Genomic DNA, 27,350 nt, shown 5'->3' with positions numbered 1-27,350 from the left:
GGAGAGCTCAAGTGTGTCAGGGCCCCATTGTGCTAGGTGCTGTACAAGCAAATTGGGGGAAATTTTCAAAGGCACAAAGGGCAGGTAGGCATCCAACTCCCTCTGATAGTTAATGCAAGTTGGATGCCTAGCACCAATAACAAAAATGAGTTCTCTCTCTTCCCTCTCCCCTCCCCCCCCCCCACCCCGGTCAATGACCACACCTGCCCGGAAGACCTCACTGTCTCAAAACACAAAACATAACAGGTGGATCAGACAAACAATGAAGCTGTGTATGTGTAACATTGAAAGACCCCAGTTGTCAGGATTAAACCTTGGACTTCTGGAGCTAAATGCATGAGCCTTTACTGCATGAGCTAAAAGCCACATGGCCATTAGCTAAGGCTGTAGCAAACTCATTAATCTCGGTGCCACTACATGGGATAGAACACCACACCCAGGTGATGTGTGGGTTACATATGTGTGTGTCTGCACAATGGATGACTAGGTAACAAGGATAATAGGCCATTTTTGTCAGTTATCCGGCAAACTGCACCTCTGACCCCTTTCTGGTCCGTCCAAAGGCACCCAGCCTATGTCTCTGGCCTTGGGCCATTGCCTACCTCTCAGGGTGGAATCACTTGTTTTTTTCACCCAGGTCCTGAGTTGTAGTACCTGGTGTATCAACCATGATTTACCTCAGCAGGTCTGAACTTATGCCCAGCCCCTGCAATTCTGTTCCCAAGAGGGCAATGACCATGGTAATCAGTGACTAACACAGCCTTCTGAAAGCAAAATATTATTTATTTAGAACAAAAACATTTGGATCAGGTCAGTCATCCCTTCACAGCCATTATGTTCACCAGTGACAACTTAAAATATTCACATACTGAATAATTTCACAAGACACTGGTTTATGAATGCTCCACAAAGCCAAAATTCACTGCATTTTTTATTTGATGAAAAACTATGTAATTAACTAAGTAGCAGCAATTAGGAAAGAATGGAGAGACATCAGAAGTTCAGGATAGTAGTTTAGTTAGAAATTATTTTCTCATTTCAAAGGTGCAAGCATCCACTGAGAGGCATGAGAGCAATGGAGAAGATTAAATTATGAAAATGCACAAATTATAGATCAAAGGGCATTTCTGCATAGGTGTTTGTGTGATGGCTTTAGTGACAGCTGGAAACAACATTCACGAACACCTACAAAATTATTTTAAAATACCTGATCTGCAAGACATGGTAGGAACAGTACCTGAGCTGTGAGAATCCCTGTCTACCAGTGTGAGCTCAAATAGTCATTTTGCACATGCACAACTACATATTTTGTATGTGCAAGTCAGTGCATCTTAGTGAAAATCAAAATCCATCTAAGAATTCACCAGCTACTTGTCATGCCATATATTGAGCCTGATTCTCCTATCATTTACACTGGTTAAAAATCAGAGTAAAACCAGTGTAAGGAAGAGGAGAACCAGACACACTAACTACAGGGGAAAATGACCCAGAGAAGTTCTTTCCACCTAAAATCTAAAATATTTTAATACATCAAACGTAGGCAGCAGGTTTATTTTGTATCCTCCTCACATGCTTGGGCTGATTAGCATAATATGGATCTCAGCAATTTGATTTGATTCAGAGGGCATAAGTAGGATTTCAGTGGTACGTAGACATTTTGTTGGTCCTCTGCATGGGGTGAATTTCACCCCCCAATGCAAAAAAAAATGGTTTTCCCCAAACTATTTGTTTTAGAATATAAGCAGAGCGTGCGGCTCAATTACTATGCACAAAACACAAATCCATTAATGAATTGCATCTTGGTACACTAAAGGAAGTTAACCAAATCAGCTTAAATCTTCTTATAGGCTTCTTGCTGATATGGTGACAGATAAAAATTAAGCATGCAAGGAAGTAGGATTGGACTGTCCAGATTCTGTTTATATACAATCAAAGTGGCCCATTTTATCATGCTGCTCTTGACACCACTGCAAGATAGATAACAGCTAAATCAGAGATTGTCAAAGTGAAGTAACTGTCAGGAATTAAATGGTGTTGCTGAATAAAAGCCATAATTGAAATGCTCAGAAAAACTCCAAAAACCAGTGCTGGAAACTTTAGATGACATTGCAAAAGCATCAAAAGTCTCTGATACAGCACAGGAACTGAGCAGATTTCTTGGGCAAAATGTCAGTGGAGTTTTCTTGTACCTTATTATGTCAAGACGTCTGGGACACTAAGGAGCACTGAATGACTATTTACAACATTCTGACCTTGAACATCATTGTTGCATTAATGCAGTCCATTCACGGGAGAAGAAACAGTCAGTTATGAGATCAGAGGAAACATAATGGATTTTCGTATTCAGAATTGTAGGATCTATGAAAAAATAAGAGAGACTGGTATAGAACATAAAATAAGGTATTTGTTAATAATAAACCCAGATCTACACAGAACAGCATTAAAGATAGGTCTTTAGATATATCAGTTAAGGTACAACGCATTATTGATCAAGCATTGAAAGAGATTTAGTATAATTTCAGTTCTCTCACTGCTGTCATTATGTGATGCAAAACACTTTCTAATATGAATTTTGGTTGCCCCACCATATGCCTTATTAAAGGAGTGACAGGGAATTGTAAGCAGTGAGAATTCAGAATTTGGTATTCATTCAAAAGAAACCAATTTGAGATTCTCAAAGACTTCACTAACAGCAAGAGATTGGCAGTATATAGGGTGAATATTTCACATTCTAAAGCTTCCCCCACACATACACATTTATACGGACATCTGCAAGTGCTAATAGAGTTCTCTCTAGGATGGAGATCATTAAGTACTGAAGCACAATGGGCAATGAAAGATGGAATTTGTTCACGCTCATAACAGTTGACAATGCTAATATACATGAGTACTTTATTGAATTATGCAGTGTATTTCAGCATCTGGAAACTCTTCCCTTGGTTCAGTTTCTATCAGTATAAAACTTTAAAATACCGAGTTAGGGGCACACATACTTCAAATACATAGTTCTAGTTTGATTATCATCAACTGAAGGTGCCCATATAGAATTAAGGCATATCAATGAAAAATGCTGCTAAAGGATTTTGTTCAGTGATAGATGTTAAAAACAATTACAGTGGGACTCCCCTTCCCTAGATTTCAGTGGTGCAATACCATCTACATGTCTATGCGAGACCTGCCCCTACCCCGTGGAAGTAAATATCAGTTTTGCCATTGACCCTAGTGGCTGTGGGATTGAAGCATTCCTCATTAGGGATGAGTGTACCAGTAAGCATAAAACGAAAACATCCCCAAACTTACCTACATTTTTAAAGCCAAACTTGAAACAACCCCCTTTTAAATTATTAAACACTTGGGAGGAGTGCGGGTAACCAGAATTAACATCAGAAACAGATTAGGATTTGTGCCGGTAGGGACTTGCTTTTGCACCAATTCACCCTGGCGCTCTGGATGGAAACAGCCAACCTTTTAGGCTGTCAGTTTCTACATGCCTGTGTCACTGTTCAGTGTTATTTCTCAGCAAATAAACCAGCCTTCCACATCTAATTGATTCATCTTGCTCTCTGTTGGCCTTTCTCCCTTGCCACCAGACAAATTGCTTTGGAATTAATTCCTGTAGCTTTTCCCACCAATTTCTCCTCTAATTTCTCTGTGTGTGTTTTCCAAGTCTTGCAAATTTTTCCTCCTTCCTCAACTTTGACATACTTTTACTGAATCATCACAGATTCCTGAAAGTTTCTCATTCAGTTCTGGCAGATGTGTGGGACACAGTTCTCCCGTAGAGACCCAACACCGTCACAAGGACTGGGATTTTCTCATGAGGCTACAGAAGTTAGGTGCTCAATTTCCTGGACATTCAATGGGTGTTCAATGTCTAATTTCTATTTTCAAAAGAAACATCACCACTAAATTCAGCTGCCATTATCAGTATGTATCACACTGGGGAACAATGGCTAATACGGGAATAAATCCATCAGCTGATGGATTGCATACTAGTAGATTACTAGGCAGAAAATTGAGGAAAATAAGAACATAAGAACAGCCATACTGGGCCAGACCAAAGGTCTATCTAGCCGAGTATCCTGTCTTCTGACAGTGGTCAATGCCAGGTGCCCCAGAGGGAATGAATAGAACAGGTAATCATCAAGTGATCCATCCCGTCACCCATTCCCAGCTTCTGGCAAACAGAGGCTAGGGACACCATCCCTGTCCATCCTGGCTAATAGCCATTGATGGATCTATCCTTCATGAATTTATCTAGTTCTTTTTTTGAACCCTGTTATAATCTTGGTCTTCACAACATCCTCTGGCAAAGAGTTCCACAGGTTCACTGAGTTGTGTGAAAAAAATATTTCCTTGTGTTTTAAACCTGTTGCCTATTAATTTCATTAGGTAACCCCTAGTTCTTGTGCTAAGGAAATGTTATTTACTCCTTCTCATATTTACCTTCTCCACACCAGTCATGATTTTATAGACCTCTATATATCCCCCCTTAGTCATCTCTTTTCCAAACTGAAAAGTCCCTGTATTATTAATCTCTCCTCATTAGCACCCATTCCATACCCCTCATCATTTTTGTTGCCCTTTTCTGAACCTTTTCCAAGTCCAATATATTTTTAGAGATGAGGTGACCACATCTGCATGCAGTATTCAAGATGTGGGCATACCATGGATTTATATAAAGGCAATGGGATATTTTTGTCTTATTATCTATCCCTTTCTTAATGATTCTCAACATTGTTCATTTTTTTGACTGCCGCTGCACATTGAGGGGATGTTTTCAGAGACCTATCCACAATGACTCCAAGATCTCTTTCTTGAGTGGTAGCAGCTAATTTAGAGCCCATCATTTTCTATGTATAGTTGGGATTATGCTTTTCAATGTGCATTACTTTGCATTTGTCAACTATGAATTTCATCTGCCATTTTGTTGCCCAGTCACCCAGTTTTGAGAGATCCTTTTGTAGCTCCTCACAGTCTGCTTGGGATAATGAAAAGCCCTCTGATCTAAGCCCTCCTGAACATGGGAGTTAAAACCCCAGATCTGTATCTTAATTTTCCCAAATGTCAGTAAGCTCCCACTCACACGTTATAAGGATAGTGTAAAGTTGTGAATATGGATCTAAAGGTTGCGTTTTAGACTCATCTTTCTTTGCAAGCTACTCTTGGCTTGCTGGATACTTAAGTAGTTTCAGTTCCAGAATTCAGTGGTCTTTTCTTTATGATTTCATAAAACCAGTGATCATACTCAGCCCCTGTTAAGAAAAGCTTCTCCTAAACACCTGAGCTCCACTGGAGTTCAAATCCGTATACAGTCACACTCTGGTCTGTGAAGAAAATGTGCCACAGACACAATTACTGCCATAAATCTCCTGCTAAGGCATGTGTGCCCTTCAGAAGCCAGAACTAAAACCAGAGCCTTTCTGCTCGAAAACCGCAGGCCTCTGCTATCTATATTAAAAGAAAATCCCTATAGGCTACAACAATAGTAAGCCAGATCCTCTTTGTGAGCTAAGCACTAGACGGCAACATCATTCACTTAAAACAATAGCCAAATAGAAATGTCTCAATGAATTTGCTTTGCAAAAAAGTGTGTGTATATATATTTTATACACACCCTCACCAGCAGTTTTTGGAATCCATACACAACTTAAGGTACTTCTACTCTGCATCTGCACACAAGCTTTAATCTTGCTAGCTTGGGTACAAAGAGCAGTGAAGCCGCAGTAGCCTGGATTTCAGCATGAGCTAGTGCTCAAGTAAGCACCTAGGGTTCCGGCCAGGCTTGTACAGCCTGTGCTGAAGCTTGTGCTGGCACAGCTTCATTGCTATTGGTTCCCACACTTGCTAGATTTAAATGAGCTCAGCTATGTCTACTCATGCTGGAATCACACTTCCAATTGCATACCCAGTACCATGCTAGTGTACGAGAATCAGAAAGTGAAGCTGGCCATAAACAGATGACAAAATGGATCAGCCTTCTTTCACCATCCATTTTTATACTTTATTTGCTTTGAGTGACGTGACCCAGGAAACCAAAATAGAATAAATGGGAACAAAGAAATTGTGGGGGGTCTGGGGGATGGGGAAGAGAGTCACTGTTGCCCTGCACCTTGTGCAGTCATTTTCACCAGTGCAAAATGGGTGTCAAATGCTACCCAGTCAGAAAGGCAACATTTTGCACCCATTTTGAACTGGTACAAATGGTCTATTCAAAGTGCAGAATGGTGAATGAGGTCCCAATTTTTAAAAATTCAATTTTAATATTCTAAGGCGATGACAGTGCATTTTAAAATATGTACATTTTTTATTCTTGTGTCCTTTCAACCCTGTTTAAATAGCTAGAGCTCATGTTATTATCCACTTTTTAAGTCATGGATTACAAGCAGGACAGTAATTTTTCATGGGAAAGCATTTCCTTACCACTGTGTTTTGCAGCCTCTGTTTCTTGGCAAGAGGTAATTTCAGTGCAATTAAACGCCTTCAGAGAAATCATACAGGTTTTATGGCATATTGCAAGAGATTCTTGTGTGTATTGAAAACTGGAGTAATGACAACCTACTTCATAATGACTGTTCACAGGTAGTTGAAATTATAAATTTATTTTAATCCAGATAGAGTTTTGACCATCTCTCCTCCATTTGTTTCCTATGTTTCAAGATCAGTAGTTATTCCTTTCAAAAGCATAATGAATGTCACACTGGATTATACAACCTAGCTACATCTGTTCTCTTGTTTTCTAGATATTACATCCATTGTATTTCACAGCAGGAACTCACAATCAAGATGCTGAATATTGCTCCATGATAAATGTCACAGATGAAGAAATGGTCCAGTGCCAATGTCATTATCACAGTTCTGGCACATCTCCTTGAACAAATGTCTCTTATTGCTCATTGCTTTAATTGGACAAAGGTAGCAAATGCTCTTTCAGAATCAAAAACTTTCAGCCAATACAATATTTGTATGAATCAGTTGAAAAGTAATATTACAACTGTCTTATTTACCTAGTACATTTTCCTTTTCAGTTTTTTCTTTGAAAATTATTTTTTTAAAACCACACAATTAATTATCATAATCCTTTCCTTCTTTAGGAGTTTACAGACTTAGAACTCACATAGGTGAGGAACTTTAAACATATTAGTATAGCATTATACACAGTGGGACTACTTGCATGAGTAAAGTGCTGCATTCAGGCTTTTAATACACAAGGTGTATGCACTCAACACTGAAATGCAACCTCCTCTGGGGTGAAATGTGGCAGTTTGAAAATACACAGCAAAATTGCAGTGTAGTTTTAAGGCTTGATCTGGCCAAGATTTACACACAAGTAACTTTTGCCTCGGGTTAAATTCATGCACAGAAAGTAGTCAGGCTCTAAGATAGGAACAAGGAAAGAATACTGGGCCAGGTTCTTCAGTCCACCCCTCTGATCCTCTGCAGAATCAACAACAGTCCAGTCTCACAGCACAGATCAGAGTAGCTTGAAGGCTGCCCTAAATAGTGCCATGGGCCATACAGACAGTTGGGGACCAAACAGATGCTGGGGTGCCCTCACCACTCTTCTCTTTTCCCTGGACATGGTCCCTATATTGAGGTGCAGGATGGAGTTGGTGTAGGTACCCAGGGGGTTCCCCCAGCTCAGGGGTTCTCAAACTGGGGGTCAGGACCCCTCAGGGGGTCATGAGGTTATTACATGGGGGGTCGTGAGCTGTCAGCCTCCACCCCCAAACCCTGCTTTGCCTCCATCATTTATAATGGTGTTAAATATATAAAAACATGTTTTAATGTATAAGGGGGGGTCGCACTCAGAGGCTTGCTATGTGAAATGGATCACCAGTACAAACGTTTGAGAACCACTGTCCTAGGTAGAGGGTATCCCCCCCAGACTCCGATCTGCCAGCTTCTAACACACCAGAGAATCTGGCCACTGTATCCAATTAAAAACTATATACAGTTAAAACCAGAATTGCGATAAGGAGCATGAAATTACCTAGGATAGAATCTGATGCAAGAATTAACATCCTATCCTCACAATTAGGTTGTGGGGTTGTTAGAGATCACAGATGATCAGCATCTCAGCTTCATATCTCATCCGAAAGAGGGTGGGTAACATTTTTGAAAGCACCTTACGTTCCTAAATCCCATTTTAAAAAATTGACATTTCCCGGGGGAGTGGGGAAAAAAAGAGGGGCAGAAGGCCAGACTTAGGCACTTTTTTAGGTGTCCAATAAAATCCATTCAACAACTCATTGGAAAGACACCTGGATCCCTGACCAGATAGTTTCCCTATTCCTCATTAGTAAAACCATGTGCAGTTTGTTCTCCCAGTTAGCTTTCACCTAAGTACTATGAATAACAGCGAGCTGAGCCATGTATACAGCACAGCTTCCCAGTCCAATATTTCCCTGACCTCTTCATCTTTTGAAAATGTTGGAGGTGCCTATAGCCATCCAATCCAGGCCTAAATTTAAATTTATACAAAAGTAGATTGCAAGGAGATGGACCAAAGGGCTTTTTATCACCAAGACTTAATCTAGTTTCTCCACTGAAGTGCCGTCTTTATGTCCCCAGCATGTGCACTGGGTTTAACAAAGTATGGGAGAGCTCCCTGCCATGAAAGGTATGATCAACGTACAGTACATCTCTGGTTACCATTCGTTATGTACTCAATGCAATGCTCACTCTGCCAGAAGTACAGTAATAATTGCTTCATGTCCTTTGAGCCTTATTGAAAAGGTTGGGTGTGCTTATCATTTGTACCATCTTTACCTGCATAGTAAACAGCAAGTTTCTCTACAATTGTATTGATAGTTCCCCAAATAGTCTTCACTTCCTCGCCATACATCTTGAAAGGTGAAAGCTGGTACTGAAATTCTTCTTTATCTCAGTCTGTGAACTGTGGGATTTTTCCATAAAGAAACAGGCAATTATTTTAAATGGGGAATGCTCTGAAGAGAGGCAAAAGTCAGTTCAAAGTTCTTTTTTCAATCAGGAACACAGTCCTCCTTGCAGTGACAGAAACAATTTGATACTCCAGCAAAATGAGAATAAAAGATGGTGGAGATTTTTGAAAACTATCTATAGGATTTAGACATACGGCTCCCATTATGATAGTAACAAATCTGGGAAATCCAGGACTCCCTTTAGCCAGCTTTGCTTCATTGTCTTGTGAGAGATCTACATATGCTTTCTGTCCCTTGTGCATGTTGCAGTAATTATGCTCAAGCTGTTACAATGTTTTTTCTACAAAGGAAATAACCTGAGTAAATACCTGACCCTGTGGCCAATATTCACAATTGCTACGTCAATTCTGTTTAATGAAGATAAAGGCAGCTGTTGCCATCATTACGTATCTTTCAATTTGACTAGCAATATAAGGACATATTTAATAGATAAGATTACATACCTAGTAGTAAAAAATACGGGCTAACTGGGTATACTTGTCACAAATCACAGAATCATAGAACTGGATGGGACCTCGAGAGGTCATCTAGTCCAGTCCCCTTCACTCAAGGCAGGACTAGGTATTATCTAGACCATCACTGACAGGTGTTTGTCCAACCTGCTCTTAAAAATTCCCAATGATGGAGATTCCACAACCTCCCTAGGCAATTTATTCTAGGGCTTAACCACTCTGACAGGAAGTTTTTCCTAATGTCCAGCCTTAACCGCCCTTGCTGCAATTTAAGCCCATTGCTTCTTATCCTATACTCACACAATTTTTCTCCCTCCTCCTTGAAACAACCTTTTATGTACTTGAAAACTGTTATGTCCCCTCTCAGTCTTCTCTTATCCAACCCATTTTTTTCAATCTTCCCTCATACATCATGATTTCTAAACCTTTAATCGTTTTTGTTGCTCTTCTCCGGACATTCTCCAATTTGTCCACATCTTTCCTGAAATGTGGCACCCAGAACTGGACACAATATTCCAGTTGAGGCCTAATTAGCGCGGAGTAGAGCAGAAGAATTACTTCTCGTGTCTTGCTTACAATACTCCTGCTAATACATCCCAGAAGGATGTTTGCTTTTTTTGCAACAGCATTACACTGTTCACTCATATTTAGCTTGTGATCCACTATGACCCCCAGATCCCTTTCTGCAGTACTCCTTCCAAGGTAGTCAGTTCCCATTTTGCATGTGTGCGGCTGATTGTTCCTTCCTAAATGGAGTACTTTGCATTTGTTCTGATTGAATTTCATCCTATTTATTTCAGACCATTTCTCCAGTTTGTCCAGATCATTTTGAATTTTAATCCTATCCTCCAAAGAACTTCCAACCCCTCCCAGTTTCATATCATCCACAAACTTTATAAATGTACTCTCTATGTCATTATCTGAATCATTGATGAAGATATTGAACATAAAGGAGAAATGGAGCATACACGTATTTCATATTGACTTGCTGTACTTTATGGATGTTCTATGTAGGCCTATTGCTGGAATTAAATTCTTAGCAGATTAAATTTCCCCCACTTCATTTTATAGCCAAAGAATCTTCGCTATTTGTCACGTCAGCTTCAGCAACTGTGATGCATACAGAGGTTTAACAAGCAAGAGCCTGAAAACAGTATTGAGAGAGTCGGATGGTTCAGTGGTTAGGGTACTAGCGTGGGACTCTGGATGTGCAGCTTCAGTTCCTGCTCCAAACTTCCTGTGTGACCCTAGCCCAGTCAATTTAAAGGTATTCAGGTGCCTAAAGATGTAAATACTCAAGATATTTCAATGGGAGTTAAGTGCTTCTCAAATCCTGCTAGGCTCCCATCGGCATCTTTAGATACCTAAATACCTTTTAAAAGCTGGCCCTTAGGATACATCTATACTGAAATTCAGACTGGGTAGACATACCAGTTCCAGCTTTAATCTATTGAGTGTGGCTAAAAATAGCAGTCCAGACGTAGACCCTGGTGCCCACAGGCTAGCAACTCAAGTATGTACCCAGGGTTCTGGACAGGTTCGTACAGCGCATACTGAAGTATCTTCACAGTTCTTTATAGCTGTGCTATCTAAAGTAAACCTAGTGCAGGTCTGCCTGCCCAAGATGTGATCACACCACCAACTGTAATGCAGACATACTAACTCTCTCTGTGGCATAGTTTCCCCATCTGTAAAATGGGAATAACAGCACTTCCCTACCTCACAAGGCTGGTGTGAGGACAAATACATTAAAGAGGGATAAATACATAAAGTGAGACACTTGATGTGGGCTGTAGAAGTACCTTAGAATGATATGGAAAAGCAACATTACAGCCATTCACAGTAAATCATGAATTTCTTATAACTCACCATCTTGAGTAAAAACAAAGGAAAAAAATCAAAGTAGTCAGCAAACAGAAGAGTCCAGAGAAAGGAGTCCAGAGAAAATTATAGGACACCATAATCATTACTATACAAGGAAACTTTTCTATATGCATGAATTATTGTGTCTTCCACCATGGTGGCCATTGAAAAATATATGATCTTTGGTCATATAAAATGGTCACTCAAAAGTGCAGGGATTTGGCACATCTTTTCTAAATCAGTGCTTCTCAAAGCTGGTCCACCGCTTGTTCAGAGAAAGCCCCTGGTGCAGGCCAAGGGATTTGCTGCCCACCTTTCCTGCAGCCCCCATTGGCCTGGAGCAGTGAACCGCGGCCAGTGGGAGCCACGATCGGCCAAACCTGCAGATGCAGCAGATAAACAAACCTGCCCAGACCACCAGGGGCTTTCCCTAAACATGTGGCAGCCCGACTTTGAGAAGCGCTGTTCTAAATGACATTGATGGGAGGGCATGGAGAAGAACAATAAAACCTCCACATTTGTCTTTTCTGTCTTGCTATGTTTTTACTATTACTGCTTTTGAATAGGAAGTTGCGGCCATTTCAAACTAAGTTAGATATTTAAACTTAGTTTGTATCAAAGCCCATACTCTACTCAAAACTGGTGTTCCTATTTTCCTTCTTGCTCCTTACTCTCTCTATGGTCTCATTCCTTGCCCATTTTTTCCTTCTACTTCAGTCTCTGACCTCATCACTTTTCTTCCCTTCCTTTACTGATACTTCCATGGCTATAACACTACCCATCACCAACCCTACATATTTCCACAATTTGTCTTCACCCTTTCATTCTGCTTTATGCCAAAAACTTTACTTGTTCATGCTTTAGTTACTTCCCTTTTCTAACTCCTGAAGTTACCTTTTCCATGGCTGTTCGAAATCTCCATCCTCTAAACCAGTGTTTCCCAAACTTGGGACACCGCTTGTGTAGGGAAAGCCCCTGGAGGACCGGGTCGGTTTGTTTACTTGCCGCATCTGCAGGTCTGGCCAATTGCGGCTCCCACTGGCCATGGTTCGCTGCTCCAGGCCAATGGGAGCTGCTGGAAGCAGCGGCCAGTATGTCCCCCAGCCCGTGCCACTTCCTGCAGCCCCCATTGGCCTGGAGCGGTGAACCATGGCCAGTGGGAGCCACAATCGGCCGGACCTGCAGATGCGGCAGATAAACAAACTGGCCTGGCCCACCAGGGGCTTTCCTTACACAAGTGGCATCCCAAGTTTGGGAAACACTACTCTAAACCCCAGGGAGATCAAGGGTGATCTCCCATGAAGCAGGACCATGTCAGCCCAACTTCTTTACTGACTCCTTATCCATTACTGAACTTGATTCAAGAGTTGCTCTCCTGGTGTTCAGAACTTGCCCTGGCCTTGCCCTACTATACCCCTCTGATCCCATACCACTGCCTCCCCCATCCCCAAGGCAAGTGAAATTCACTCCTTTACAGACGCCAGCAGCACATGGTTTATGTCCAAATGCAGTTCCACTTACACCCTTTTTTTGGTGACTTAAGCAACACAAGGGCTTTCTAGAGCCTCTCTGCAAAGGGGTGAACTTCAACATCCCATGCCTCCAATCTGGGATTCCATTGTGTCTTCTCCCTGTGTGTTTGCACATGGAGCATCATTCCTTCCCTTGCGTTGCCCCGTGTATTCGGAGTGTTCTTCCCCTCTGCAGTATTCTTGAGGAATCAGGGAGACTCCGATTTCAGTAAACTGTTTTTATTAAATTATTACATCAAAAATGGGTTTAGTTTCTCACTCTGTCCCATACTCTGTCTGTGTCTCCCCCATGCCTACTTCTTCTCATCTCAGCACTTCCTATTACACAGACATACAAAATGGCACCATGCCACATCACCCATTCCCCCTGAGCCACTTCCTCTCTCTAAATGCTTCCTTGCAAACCTTCACTCACACTTTATCTGGAGCTGCACTTTAAGTCATTTTGTAACACTATATATTACAAAAATACCTGGACCATATGCTGCAACTGTTACAACTGTGCAAACCTATAGGCTTCAAATGCAGTTCCATGAGTAAAAATATGAGTAGCATTCAGCCCATTATATTGTATGAGTGTTTTAAAAGAATCCCAGAAATATTTCAGCATGGCAACGATTGCCAAACGCACTTTTTTTTTTTTAGCAAATCGGTGTACTGAAATTAATTTTTGTCTCAAAGGCACAGGTGTAAATATGTTCACTATGGATGACTGACGCAACTGTCTTGAACCTCAACATGAATAAAAAAGCAAATTTACATTTTGGCTGCTTCATGTGAGCTTTGGTAAGCACCTCATCTTTACCATCCAAATTCGGATCTGGCCCATTGAATGCTCCCATACATTTGTTGCTATCCCATCAATTCCATCCAGGTTTCAACTCCTCTGATTTCAGCAGTCAACCCAGCAGTGGCAATTTTGTGCATGCCAAAATATTCCACACAGAGGGAAAAAAGCAACCCAGGATGTTCTCTTGTGCCCCACTCTGACCTGGGGAAGCCATGTTTGAGAATTAAGCCAGCCTCTGGCCTCTCGCAACCTGCAAAGGAATCTTCCATTCCACACTCACTCACACCTTTGACCTTTTCCAAAATGTCCTGTGTTGCTTGCAACAGCGTTAGCAATATACAATGCTGGTCTGCCTTCCCCAGGGGACCCCTTGAGGGAGGGGGCCATTGGGGTGTAACAAGCCAATAGAATTGTGTTGGACTTGCTAGCACAATATAGCCACCATAGAAATGCCTGGGATAACAAAACAGATCTTGCCTTTGGGTCTCTGGGAGGGAGGAAAAAGAGAAGTATACTTGTATCAGAAGGAAAAGGCAGCAAGGACAGAATCCTGTGGAAAGGAAAGTTTTACATCCTCCAGAAAGTTAGGGCCACACTACCAAAGAGGGGGGTGAACCAGGAAATTCAATCAGCTGAATGAATAGCGTGAGAATAATTGTACCTAGTTTCGATACACCTCACCATCCCCCGCGCGCGCGAATCGTCGGCTCCGGCTCCGTCCTCTGCTGCCGCTGCCGTTGTGGTGGTGGTGTATCGAATCCGGCGCTTCGAGGTCCGGACTATCGCGCGCGTCCACATTATACGCGATAGTTCGAAAATCTCGAAACTCACCGCGTCGACCCGGCTGGTAAGTGTAGACTAGCCCTTAGTTGTATGATGGGAAGAGGACTGTAGAGTAAAGGAGCTGATTGGTAAGATGTAGTATATAGGAACAGGGCAGTATCTTTTTAAACAGTCTGCGCATCCTCCTGATATACACTGTTTCCATGTTGTAGAAATTATGTTGTAGAACCAACAGAGAAGCAGTATGTGTGGGGCTAGGCCTTGCTCATTTATGTATCTTTAGTAAAAACAGTTATTTGGGACCAGCTATACCCATATGGTTTCTCATATTGTTTTTTATTGCGTAAAGAGCAAAAGACACAAAACCAGAGGAAAAAAAAATCAGAGAAAGAGAAGGGACCAAGAAAAGGCAAGTAGCGAAGACATCAGAAGTTTCAGACAAACTTTCCATTAGCAATTTAACATTTCTGCACTTGTCCCAATTGAACATAACGCCGGAACCTTTAGCTGTTAGCACATCAATTGCTTTGACCCCATTCTGTCCATATCTTCAAGCACTTTGGAAACATTAGCAACATGTACCTTTTTAAAATAAGTGTTCACTTCCTTTGGGTTTTAAAAGGAAGAAATTGGGATGACTAGCTCTTCCCCTAAAATTGGTTAACGTGTGTCTTCCGCCACCATTGTTGCAGGTGTATTATAATGACCTGTCAGAGTGACAGTGCTGTGATTATGTAGGAAAATAAAGGGGATAGAGGAAAATATAGCTTCTGAAATATTGGGAGTAGGCCCAATGAATCTCAGGCCTGTTAAGGTTCCTTAGACCTTTATTTTTAACTAATTATTTCTGTCATTTTGGCCACCAATTTGGGGCGGTCTTTTAAGTAGAGAAAGCATTAAAACTAACTATGCCTCCTTGAAATATAAATATTCACTTTTGAAAATGTAAAGGACAAAGGGCAGAATAGACTTACTGGCAATAAAGCATAAAAGGAAAAGATACATGCTGTGTAGTGAAGCCCGCTCTTAATGAAGCCACTGAATAAAGTGATATGTTGTGACTAACATTAGCTTCCAATATGCTCCACTGAAGCGAAGACTTGGCTAGCTTGACCTGTTACTTGACAGCACTTTTTTTTTAAATGGAGAGCACTTTAAACTGTGGTTTTATTCTTCCTTCAGTGCCAAACTGTACAACGCTCATTAACATGGCTGCTATTGGCTTTAATGAGATTCACAGGGCTAAATCGAGCACAAACTCTCCGACCAGCACAAATTCTTGGTCCCCTGAACATAACTCAAATAAATGAGATGTGCAGAGATCTTTGAAAGGGTTAGATCCCTACCCCACACAGTAAAGCACCCGTGCAGATGCACAGGCAACAACAGCGGCTGCTGCTTTGGGACCACAGAGCCATGGCAGATTCTCAACCGACCACCATTCTGCAGCTGAGAGCAGCCTCTATACGCAGATTACCTGTAGCCTGTTCCCCACCACCACTGCCTCGTGCGGTCAAACTATGGTAGCTCTACTGCTTTTAAAGATTTTGTGCAATAACCAGTATGTGAAGCAGAGCTGGGGGGCGGAGGGGGAAGAGGCAGGATTTTCCCTCAAAAAAAATAAATAAAAGCTTACTACAGTAAGGCTATGATTCCTGCACGTCCTTGCATGGCATACTATGGAAAAGCTATGGCAAGCAGAAATTACGCATGGGCATATGCAGGGTTGAGTTCTAGGCACAAAGGTCCTCAATAAGCAGTAGTTCCATATGCCTTGTGCACTGGTTCCCTTACTTGAAAGAAAATATAGTAAGAAACACCCACACTTTGTGCCTAACTCCTCATACTCATGATGGCTTTAGCTATATTTTCCTCCTTTTAGGTCACACTTCTACCACCAAGCAGTAGCAGCTTGGTGCCAGAACATTAACATAGGATTGGATTCCACTATACAACTGCCTTTCTCCCTCAAGCCCTTTCGTAGATTCCAAGGCTAGAAGGGACCCACTGTGATCTAATCTAACCGCCTTTATAACACAGACCATAGAACTTCCCCAAAATAATCCCTAAAGCAGACTTTAGAAAAATAGCCAATCTTGATTTTAAAATTCACAGTGATGGAGACTCCACCACGACCCTTGGTAAATTGTTCCAATGGTTAATTATTGGAACAATCCCCTCATTATTAAAATTGTACACGCTATTTGTCTATCTTCAACTTCCAGCCATTGGATTGTGTTATACCTTTTCTCTGCTAGATTGAAAAGTCCATTATTAAATATTTGTTCCCCATGCAGTAGCACAGCTAGGAGGGGAGCAGGGGGAGTGGCCGCTCCCACTGAGCAGAATTTTTACTCACCTGGTGGCGCTCCGGGTCTTCGGCAGCACTTTGGCGGCAGGTCCTTCAGCCACTCTGAGTCTTCGGCAGCACTTCAGTGGTGAGTCAGTTGGGGGGGGGTTCTTTTTCCTTTCTTTTTTCTTCACGGCGGGTGGTGCCTTTTTTGTGTGTTCACTCTCCCTGCTGCTAAAACCTGGCTTCGCCACTGTCCCCATGAAGGTGTTCATAGACTAATCAAGTCACCCCTTAATCTCCTCTTTGTTAACCTAAATAGATTGGGCTTCTTGAATCAACAAGGCTCATTTTCTAATACTTTAAACATTATTCTGGCTCTTCTCTGAACTCTGTCCAATTGCTCAACATCCTTCTTGAATTGTAGGCACCAGAACTGGACACAGTATTCCAGCAGTGGTCACACCAGTACCAATACAGAGGTAAAATAAGTTCTCTGTTCCTACTCGAGCTTCTCCTGTTCATGCATCCACAGAACACATTAATCCTTTTGGCCACAGTGTAGAGAGTTCATATTCAGCTGATTATCCATCATGACCCCCAACATTTTTCAGTCACTGCTTTCCAGGATAGAGTCCCCTGTGTTTGTGTAATACTGCTCCTACACTGCCTCCAGTGTGTGTGTAGCCCACAGCAGGAGAGTGGTGGATCTTTGTGTGTGTGTGTCTCTCTCTCTCTCTCTCGTGGCTTGTCCACAGAAGCAGTAGAGCGTCATGCTTTTAGCTGCGAGTGTTTCAGCATCAAATCCCATTGTCAGCCCAAGGCGCAAGTTGAAAAGACATACATAACTGCAACATTAAAAAAACCTGTAGTGACTTCTTTGTTGAGTGCCATATGCAAAATGAGGATCTGGTCTTGGTAATATAAATTAATTTCTTAGGAAAGTGAGTTTTTCCCTACAGGGAGAGAGAGGTGGCTACAACTTATGTGTGAACCTGAAAAGGTTCAGGGATTTGCCTTTGATAATTGTGCAAGCCACCTGGCTCTGCAAAAAAAATGGGCTGAAAATCTCAGGAGAAAACCTCAGATGAGAGCTAGGCCTGTCCAGATACACTAGAAGGTGGATGGGGAAGGAGCCATTTCTCTGCCAGTTCAGATGAGTGTTGCCAGCAATACTAATTGGACCCGGAAGGGGAAGAGGTAGGTGGACCCATGCCTTTAACCAAATTCTGGCAGGCAAGGGAAGGATGCTGGGGCACATGAGAAGCATGTTTTATTAAAGGCATAGCAAGATCCATGGTACCCAACCAGCAGTGGAGGAGCAATGCTTTTCTCAAGCACAGTGCTCCCAGGTACAGCTGCCAAAGCACCATCCTTCTTTGCCCTGCCTTATGGGGCATCATTTAACCCCTGGTGTTTTTTATTTTAGCTAGAACCAGAAGAAGGAACAAAGACACATGAATTGATGAAACAACATCTTTAAAAGTTATCCCAACATTTATGAGCTTTAAAAAAAAAAGGAGATAGAATTTAAGGCCAAGTTTTATGGGGCTCCTACTTTTATCACCATCCCAATACAGAAAAACATTGTTGTGCACAATGGCTCAGCCCTTCAAAAGAAAACAGTACATCTTCAATCTGGAACCTGCTAGAGTAGCTCTGTCTCATTTAGGCCCATATAAAATCTCTAGGATTGATGGTTACACTTGCAGCATATATTTTTCCCCATATTTATTCTCAAAAATTCATTTGCACATTAAAAAGCCTCTTCCATTGTCTCTTTGCCACTTCTGTGTCATGATATAATTGCCTATTTCTTATGCTACGATTGATTACTCTACACAGAGTAAGGAAAGAAAGTTGAAAACGCTCAATATAATGGAAATGCTTGTCTAAAGACACAATCACAGGCAGGCCCATCAAGGAACCACTGGGAGGTCTCATTTTCTCCTGAAAGATAGATTCATCTTTGTGTTACAAAGGGGAGTGGGGAGGGAAAAACTTTCTGAATGGAACCTGCAGCCTAATTAAACGAATATATTAAAGGTTTCTGCTTCTGAAAGGGGAAAAGTAGTTGTCATTCTCCTCAGCACTTTGTGAATTAAGTTGCTGTCCTTCATTATCCCAGAGATTATTATTACTCTGTTTCTTGTGAGTGCAGCGAGCTAGAACAGCAGAGATAATAGGTTATTATAGGAAAATTTGGCTTTGACATTTATATGATAAATTTGGAGTCAATTAGATGAAAAATCCTCCATTAGATAAAGTGAGTGTACCAATTACTTCAGTGAAGAGCTATTGCTAATAATATAATTGAAATTTGTAGAGTGCTGGGTACAGCCCTCTGGAAGTTGATTGTATAAATGATGGTAATAACAGACATGTAAACATTTTAGTTCCTAGCCATTTTCAGGCTGTTTGTGGAGTTTTCATATTAGGAGTCTATTTCCATACAGATGTTAAAAACCCACCGAGTAATTAGCTATGAAAAGCTTGTGATTCATCAGATTTTCCTTGGTACATTTTTACAAAATAAAAAAAAAAAGCAGCTGTTTTCAGTACCACTTACATGCTACTTCATGCAAATGAAACAAATATGTGTGGCAATTAAGCAAAAGTACTCCCCTTCCCCCCAGAAAAAACCCAACAGACCAGAAAATGACATTTTCGTAACTGGAAGAATGAATCACAATTGTAACTAAATATAAACATGGAGTAATAGGATGAAATTAAGAAAGGGAATATTTTGCTGAGTACTAGGAAGGGGAAAAGGCTTTTTGACAGCAAGATATATAAGATTGTGAAATAGCCTCCCAAGGGAATGGGTAGAAGCCCCAAAACTTGTGACATTCAAATATGAAATTGGACATCACACTAGAAAATATCTATGACAGAAAACAAGCCTGTGTTAGCTGATGGGGATGGGTGGGTAGGGACTTAATAAACCACTTCTATTTCAAATTCTGATTGCAATGAACATTTATTTATTCAGATACTCCAGTGATGACAGCCATATAAGTAGCTGCTGTGCTGAGACCAATGCCTATCATACCAACCTAGATTGCCTCGTTGTTTCCTGGTGCTCCCACCATCTGTTTATCTCCATCTGTTGTTTCTTGTTTTATACGGAGATTGGGAACTCTTCGGGGCAGGGACTACCGCCTTTTGGTTCAGTGTTTGTACAGTGCCTAGTACTATGAGGTCCTGCTCCATTTAGGTGTGAACTACTGAGCAACCTGAATTCCACCTTTCTTCCATGACTGCATGGAAACTTGAAAGCTGCATCTGCTGACTTGGGGCTAGTTTATGGCTGGCCCTGAGCAGGCGTTCTAGAGAGGACTGGGAATGAAACATCTCCTCCACCAGCAGCACACCTATGCAAGAGGCAGCCATAATCCTGCTGCAGAGCACTGGGAAGAACAAGGAGGTAGGTCAATCAGCAAACTCTGCAGTGCCCCATGCCTCAAAGGGATATGGCTATGAACACTGAAGTGCCAGCAGGCCTGGAGAAAACCAGGGAATGCTTTCTATGCATCATTATGGGAGCAGCACGTTCCATTGCATACTGTGGTCCCCAAGTACAGACAGATACAGCTCCCTGCACAGCACTCACATGCTAACAATGTGCATTCAAAAGTGCTCATGTTTTTGCACATGGACAAAATGTTCAAACCTGGTTGCCTTTAAGTTAGGCTTTCAAATCTATATTTAGGAACCAAAGTGGCTTGATTTTCAGAGTCCCTGAGCATCCACAAATCCCACGGAAGTCGAGCTAGAGATGATTAGCATCTTTGAAAATCAGCTCACTTCTAACTTAAGTGCCTGAATATGGATTTGGGGTCTGAACTAGGGGCACCCAGGTTTTAAAATTTTGACGATGGACTTTAGGCTTGAGCCTTTCAATCTAGGGCCTCTCTCGTACATTCAGTGTTGCATCCAAAGAACAATACTGAGTTCTTTAAGAGAGCACCAGCCATTCTATGCAGAGATTCCATGCATAAAACTAACTGAAAGGAGAGAGGTTTCAGAGGGGTAGCCATGTTCGCCTAAAGAATTAATTTAGAAACTTAACACCATCAAATTAGGCCTGAATAAAGACTGGGAGGGGCTGGGTCACTACAAAAAATAATTTTCCCTCTGTTGATACTCACCCTGTCTTGTCAACGGTTGGGAATGGGCCACATCCACCCTAATTGAATTTGCCTCGTTAGCACTGCCCCCCCCCCACATTTGGTAAGGCAACTCCAATCTTCTCATGTGCTGTATATTTATACCTGGCTCCTCTTTTTTCACTCCGTGCATCTGGTGAAGTGGGTTTTAGACCACGAAAGCTTATGCCCAAATAAATTTGTTAGACTCTAAGGTGCCACAAGCATAGATGCTGACTCTGTGGGTGCTCTGGGGCTGGAGCACCCACAGGAAAAATTGGTGGGTGCTCTGTACTCACCGGCAGCTCCCAATCCCAGCTCACCTCCGCTCTGCCTCCTCCCCTGAGTGTGCCACGTCCCCACTTCTCCTTCCAGCGCTTACTTTCACAGCGGCAAACGCTGGGAGGGAGGGGGAAAGAGGTGCACTCTGGGAAGAGGTGGGGCCAGGGCCTGGATTTGGGGAAGGAATCCAATAGGGGCAGGGAGAAGGCAGTGACTTTGGGGAAGAGGTTGGAATGGAGGTGGGGCAGGGGCAGAGTCAGGGTGGGGCCAGAGGCGAGCACCCACCGGTGCTTTGAAAAGTTGGTACCTATGGCCACAAGGACTCCTCACTGTTTTTGCTGAAAGGAGAGAACTACTGGAAGAGAGTCACATTACACCCAATTTAAAAAAAAAAAGTTTAATTCTCTTTCACTAACAGATAAGCCAAGACAGGAAATAGATATCATGAAAGCATCCACTAGCGCTGAACTTAAGGTTGTGTAAGTGCTTCCATTATTAACTCCATCCCCTACTCTGTCATCACCTCCTCACTGAAACCTTGCGTTGCCTATTGAGAATTCTTCACTTGAAAATAAGAGAAGTGTGACTCAGCATGACTTACCGCAGGGACTTCATACCATAAAAGAAGCCAGGCAATGTCTCAAATCATTTCCTGCTGGTTTGCTAGTTCTTTCTTCACTTTTTCTCCACATATTCAGATAATGGGACCTTGGGTCTCCTTTACAGCCAGAGTAACGCCTTTGATTTCACTGATATTTGTTGTTTAGCCTTTTCTAAGGCAGGCTAGCCGTACACGCTTTCCAATGCTTGCTGGTACCACTGTTGTTTAGCTCTACAACCAGAAGCATGACCTCAAATAATTTGTTCCTCCTCACAACTTCAGCGACTATTCCCCCCAGCTTAAGTTCCTTCTTGACTCTACCTATCAAGAGAAAAATCCTCAATTTTTCTGTAACGAACATCATCTCCCCCCCATTTGACCAGTTCCTCTGATGCAGTCAGTGGTTGGTATCTGTTCTCCACTTCTTATGCTTATCCATGGCAAGCAATTCACATGCACCTTACAGAAAGTTGTAACTCCTACTAACAACCCAGCAATGCTTCCCAACAGCATAGTCAAAGACACAAGTGATTGAAAATTAAACCATTAACAGTATAGAGCAGCAGTTCTCAAGCTTCAACAACCCAAGGACCCCCATTTTTTATTTACATTTTTTGCAGACCTGCCCGCCCCCCAAGCCGGCTTCTAATTTTCCCCAGGATGCTCATCCCCAGGCCCCGCCCCCACTCCACCCCTTCCTTCAAGGCCTTGCCCCCACCCCACCTCTTCCTGCCCCTCACCTCCTCTTCCCTGCCTCTTTCCGTCTCCTCCTCCAAGCATTCCCCATCCCCACTCCTCCCCCTCCCTCCCAGCTCCTCCTGCACGCCGCTGAACAGCTGTTCCACAGCATGCAGGAGACACTGGAAGGGAGGGGGAGGAGTTGATTAGTGGGGCCAGCAGCCTTGGACATCACTCATGGACCCCCTGGAGTACTACGGGGGACCCCAGTTTGAGAACTGCTGGTATATAGGTTTTGGGGGGTTTCCTTACTGATCATCATCTGCTATTGTCATGTTCTGAAAACTCCCTAGGAGTTGATTCTAAATGATTGCCTCCTAAACGTTGTGCATTACTGGGCAGCTGATATATTGTTATGGCATTTTTCCACCCACCTTGCGCAATATTCATTAACACATGCAACAATAGACAAACATAGCTACGCTTTTGTTTCTTCCTCTGTAGCTTTAATGAATGAGTGCGCCATGCCAGAGCAGCTTAGGATTCCAAACAGCTTGCTCTAAGGATTCCCACTTTAACATAAACCCACTTATCCTTAATGCTAAACCAGGGACTACTTGAAGAATACCATGGAGACAGCCTCTTAACTTATGACTTCACTCTCTTTCACAAATAGCATTCTCCACTCCAGGAACTAGCTGCTGTGTTTTATTCAGATTATTATTTTCCACTCACTTACTTGCAATGTGCAGCTGAATCTTTAAACATTTCATCTAACCTGCCGGACCTGGCTTTTGTGTGTATTGTTTTGAACAGGAACTCAGTGTTCCTGAACGGAACGCACCTTGCAAGGAGGATGTCCCCTAATGGACAGGTGAAGTTTTAAAAGCTCCAAGACTTTAGTAGGAACGACAGCAGAGAGCACTATTCATATTAAATATTTCTGACTCCATTTGGCCCTTCAACAAAACTGATCTTGCTCAGCTCACTACCTCTAGGACCTCAGCCAAAGCAGGGTTTGCTTGAGTGCAATGTGCTTCAGTTATTTTTATTGTCACATGGAGCTAGGGATACAGCACCCTGATAGGGTGCTTTGGTTCAGCACCAATGAATTATGCAAGATGTGCTGAAGGTGGAAAATTGTATTTTTACCACAAGGAGTAGCGATATGATAAGCCAACCTGCTCCTGTGCTGCTCCAATGGCTTCTACAACAACTATATAACACTAAATGAATGACTAATTTCAGAGTCAAGCGAGCTGGGTGTTTGATGATTCATTTGGAAGCATGTTGATTAATCATTAAAATGCTTTTCCCGTACAAATCTGTCTATTTGTAACAATAGTGCAGGATCCAGCTGAAATAAACAGCGGGTCTGATTTTCCTCTTCTTTCTACTGGAGTAAATCAGGAATAACTCAATAGATTTACACCAGTGTGGTCCTGGTGTAAGTGAGGAGAGAATCAGGTTCATTTACACCACTACAAATCCAGAGTTATTCCTTTTGTCCCATTTTGTTTATCCAAGTTAAATTTTAAACAAAATTTCTTAGAACTGCACAAGTCTTACGAGTGGTCCCCCCCGAACCCTTTCAATTTAACTTTCCCGAATATAAATCCTCAACAGTATATGCAGGATACTTGCACTATGTCAAATACATAGTTATTTTCTATTCAATATCATTCCCAGTGTGGGGTATCCCTAAATATCTTTGAACTAAAACAATTAAATATTTATGGAACTACTTGCTTTACCTTTCATGTGCCCTCTCAAAGATGAGTAAAAATAGTTTCTACTGGCCAGACTTTCAAAAGGGTTCAGCACAAGAGCTCCAAAGGAGAGCAGGGGCTGGGTGTTGAGCTGTGTTGAAAGTCCACTAGCTAACATCATCATCATCATTATTCAGAACAGTTTCTGTCTTTCTTCTTGCCTCCTTTAGAACTACCAAAGGCTCCGTTTACCAGCACTTCTAGAGTTTCCTCCACAATACACCAAGTTGCCTTTCAGCCAGGATCTCTGTAATCATTAGATAAATTGAACTGACTATAGAACGGATGTTTTTCTTTAAAACAAAACAAAGCTCCCCCATAATAGTATATGCTTCCTTTCGCATCCCACGCTGATTTTATAAATACCTACATGTGTAGAGCACGTTGACTCTAAAAGATCTGAAAGTACTTTATTAAAATATTAGAATACATTTCTCCCACCAGTGAAATACAGTCAATCTCTGGGGTGGAAGAGGGCAAAAGCAGCATGAAACAAATGTTTAAGACAGGAAGTGAAGAAAAATACCATAGCAATTTTGAGAGCACTAGCATGAGCCCCACGAGCCTGTTGACCCAGGCTGGGAGACTCACTCCCACAGGCTATGAATGCAAGGAAAGGTGCATTTGGTCTCCTACCCACTCTCGGTCACCCACGCTGGAGCAGCCATAACTTAGTGCTAAGAAAAATCTCTATTTTTTTTCTTTTCTGAGATAAGTAGCATTGTAAACAACCAAAGGCGATATTTGGCTGTTTAATCATATTTCAAATCCTCTTGTGATGCTTATTTGAGGCATATATAACATTCATTTAAAATTACAGGGGGCCAAAACTCTAGGCCCCAGATTTTTAAAGATATTGAGGCATTGCTGTGCTCAGCATTGCAATGCCTAACTGATTTAGGAGCCTACATTTCATTTTTGATCCAAAATCCCAGGTGGCCAATGAGAATTAGTCTCTTAAGTGGTGAGACACTTTTGAAAGTGAAACTTTGGGGTTGCCACACTCAGTGGAGCAGTGCTCTCATACCTTTAAAAATCTAAGCATCGGTCCTTATTTGGTGAAAACTTCATTGACTTCAGTCACAGTTTTGCCAGGAAAAGACTAGTAGGATTTGTCCCTTGATTGTTGCTAACAACATGGTACAATTTTGTTCTATTTTTACTTTTGCAAGGAGCTTTTAAAAAAAATCAGTTAAATGGGGAATTCTGTTAACTAATGGACATTACTGACCACTAAAGGATTTTTCAAAAATTAAGTTCTCTATTAAGTTGTCATTTTAGGCTTTATGAATATTCTCTCTTTCAAGATCATTTACCGCAACCCTTAAACCCATTACTGGCTTTGATGTCAAACACACAATATACAATCAGCACCTGATTAAATGCAGATCCCAAGCCAAGTTAAAAGGGTAGATGGTTTGTGGATAAGGCACTCAACTAGGACTCAAGAGATCTGAGGTCACTTTCCAACTCTGCCTCAGGTTTATTCTGTGACTTTGTACATATCATTTAGTCTTTCTGTGCCATAGTTCCCCATCTGTAAGATGAAAATAATAGTGCTCCCTTCCTCACACCCTTTTTCTGTATGGATTGTAAATCATTGACAGCAGGAACTGTCTCTTGCTACGTGATAAGTGCAATATGGCCCCAATCTAGGCATTATCTTAATACAACAATAGATAGTAATAAACAAATATGTATTCATTAAAACCCACCCATATTTGATCCATAACCACTATTCTCAGCTCAAGTCTTTTCAGTATTTTTCCTATACATTGATCAGAACACTGAAATGATGACGTTTTAGCTGTACAGACTGCCACCTGTTTACTAAGGCACTCTGGACAGTATATGCCCGACCACCTTTTACCATTCTTCATCATCATGTTCCTATTACGCCTCTGGCGTTTAGGGCAGTGACAAAACTCCTCCACTCCTGTCTGTTTCTGGCAAGTCTTTCAATGGTTCCCCAGCTGTGCCCCAGGTTTTTCAGCTCTGCTTCCACAGTTCTTCGCCATGTTTTTTTTGGGAGGCCTCATTTTCACTTGCCTTCAGGTGTCCATCTTATTGGTACTCCGGTGATGGAATCAGTTTCCATTTGAAGCACATGACCGATCCATCTCCAACACCACCTTTGCTCAGATCCTCTTGGCCGCACTGTGTCAATAGATCTTGGTTTCGGATCAGCTGCACTTCTTCTAAGCAAACTAATGCAGTGTCAAGGCAGCTGAGGGAGTTTCAGAAATATGACCTGGGAGTCACAAAAGATATCTGGCAGAAAATAAAATTCCATTTTCTATAGCACTGTATTTAGAGTACAGGAAAAACTAGATGCTATTTACTTAGTACTGGATTTATAGCTGTGCTCAAAATACAAAGAAAAATAATGTGAAAGCACAATTTAGGTGAGGAGTTTTATAGCTCTTTAAGTTTCAGCTTGTCAACCATGTCCTCTAGAAAGTGAAATGTGTACCCTTTCCGGTAAGTAAAAATGCAACTTATTGTGTAATACTCATATTTTGGATGAGATCTTGAACCCCTAGGTCTTATCCCTTCACTGTAGACATTAAAGATCCTATGGCATTTTTTTTTAAACAGTAGGGTTAGTGGCCATTATTCCCCCTCTTCTCATGCTGCCGTGCACCCACACGGCCAACATCCTCCAACTCAAAGTAGGTGATTTAGTAGTTAGTAGTTTGCAAGCCTTTTTGGGATCCTCAAGGGTGAAAATTGCTACCATCTGCCGATGTAATGGTGCAATGCAAACCATGAACATAAAACTTTAATACAACGTACGAGCCTGATTCAGGAAAGCACTTAAGCACTTGCTTAATGTTAAGCAGATATTAAAATCCTATTTCACATGCTTAAAATTGAGCACACGCTTACATGTTTTCTTGAATCGGGGCCTAAAGTACCAGAGTCAGAGAAAATGGGATTCGTTGGATGCTGAGCTCCTTTAAACCTCTGGCCCACAGTTCATAGAGGACCCATTGTCTCATTGGGGCATCATTAGTCCCCTGATGAAGCAGTAAAGTTCATCTCCCAGGAAAGGCAAATAAAATCAAAGTGGACTTTTGAATATTACTGAGATTTCTAGACTTTATAGTACCTGATCTCTTACAATAACAGTATTAGTGGAGGCAGAGTCAACTGTCATTCACTTGACAGCTTTACATTATTCCTTTGGGGACAG

This window comes from Mauremys reevesii, linkage group 9 (assembly GCF_016161935.1).
Source record: "Mauremys reevesii isolate NIE-2019 linkage group 9, ASM1616193v1, whole genome shotgun sequence".
NCBI classification, from domain to species: Eukaryota; Metazoa; Chordata; order Testudines; family Geoemydidae; genus Mauremys; species Mauremys reevesii.
The sequence above is the reverse complement of the archived record's forward strand: the minus strand, read 5'-3'. Positions refer to the sequence as shown.